This window comes from Anarhichas minor, unplaced genomic scaffold (assembly GCF_050575085.1).
Source record: "Anarhichas minor isolate MPS153535 unplaced genomic scaffold, ASM5057508v1 ptg000010l, whole genome shotgun sequence".
NCBI lineage: Eukaryota > Metazoa > Chordata > Actinopteri > Perciformes > Anarhichadidae > Anarhichas > Anarhichas minor.
This window is the reverse complement of record NW_027466456.1, coordinates 3,648,131-3,649,967: the sequence shown is the minus strand read 5'-3', so window position 1 is coordinate 3,649,967 and position 1,837 is coordinate 3,648,131.

Sequence of the window (1,837 nt, the reverse complement as noted above, 5' to 3'; positions counted from 1 at the left end):
ACTGTTTGTTCTGAGACTTTGGCCTTATATACAACCTACTATTACTGGCCTAGAGCTTGACAGCTGTTTATGATAAGTGGATCACAAGTGTACCGATATCCAGTAGTAGTACCATATAAAATGAGCTGAATATGGACTTGATTACTTTTTTTTTTCCCTTCTGTTTTTTAAACAGTATGACTACAATCCAACACAAAAAGTAGACAACAACAATAAACATCAACTTCAAACAGTTAGAGTACAAAATGTTTTAAATATATTAAATGTTCTATTAGCAACAGCCTTGTTGAGAAAATGTTAGCAAGACTTAAGAGAGAGGCAGTATGTAATAACCCTTTACTACTGTGTACACAATTAATGAAGTTGCTGCTATGTGACATCTGCTTTACCTATGTCTGCTATAATGCGTTAAATGACTCAAAACGTATATTTTTTTTAATTTCACAACAAAGAATCGGAGACTAGATGAGACTTTGCATTTTCTTTTCTGATACTGATTCCTACTCTATTAGCTGTGGGTTGTTGAACGGGAGAAGTAGTCCGACAGAAGCATGCGCAAACACACAAAGGTCATCTCAGAAAATCCAGCATGTAATCCCAGTAGTTAGCTTCGTGTTCTTGTCATACATAGACATATACAGACAGAACAGTTCATTTATCAATGTGTTTAAAGTCAGTAGAGATTTTCATCTCGTCTGCACAGTTCAGGTGCAGATCAGTGTCTCTTATCCAGTAGTGTCAGTACAGTATATCCCAAGCAACAGTGAGAATGTTGGATTTGCAGCAGCGCCATAGCCAGGATTTTAGAACTACTGAGGGCATGAGTCCAAGTCCCCCTCGAATTGTTCATTAATTATTTGGTTTCCCGTTCCTTGTTAACACTCTGATTAGCAACTTGAGGTGCGTGACTGGAGTTAAGAGACGCCATGTACGACAGTGTTGTTTCACAAGTAGCGTATTTTAAGCCAATAAAAAGCTAGATCATCGTCAGACGACAGCCGGTGGGTTCCATTTTGGCCAATGCTTTCTGTATACGAATACGTAATCTGTGTATAGAGATTATAATGATGTAAATCCTCACAACTTTACTTCACTTAAATTTGATTCTGGTGTATGGATACCTATTTTGTTATAACGTTTTTTCATTTTCACTGGCCTAAAAGTAGTCAGATTTAGCCTTATAGAAATATCACATGTGAAACATTCATCTTTTCCATTTCACGTGTAAAATGTCCAAAAACCACACTATGCCTGTACGTTAATTCAGTGAAATGCTGTTTGACATGTGATCAACCATGTACCAATGTATGTGAATGTATCATATGTGAAACGGTGTTGCACAGGAAATCTTATTATCATTTTTCAATTCCTCATTGGTGGTCAACATGTGATGAAGATGAGAAATGTGTTTAACATGGTATGATACATGGTGACAATTTAATTGTAGAGTCGATCGCATGCTTCCGTTCTTAATTAGCGGAGCATCTAGAATAGCCTTGATGTCCCTTTTCAGTCCTCTTACAGCCTCTTAAAGTCGTCACCCCAACACCGCAGCTTTACATGCAGTTCAGACACACAGACGATACTGCAGCCAGACAGATGCCTGGATATAGTATAATCCTACTGTATATTTACTGTATTACTGAACATCATTAGAGAAAATAACTTAAAAAGTACATATTATACTAAATCTACAATTGTTACAGCCCTCAACAAATGTACATTTATGTGACAGGAGGATGGAATAATGAAAATAAAGATTCACGGCTGGATCAACACTAGTGTGACTAGTGTGAGCCAGTCAGCCGGTTGCCGGTCAGAGTTCAGACTTGGGCAG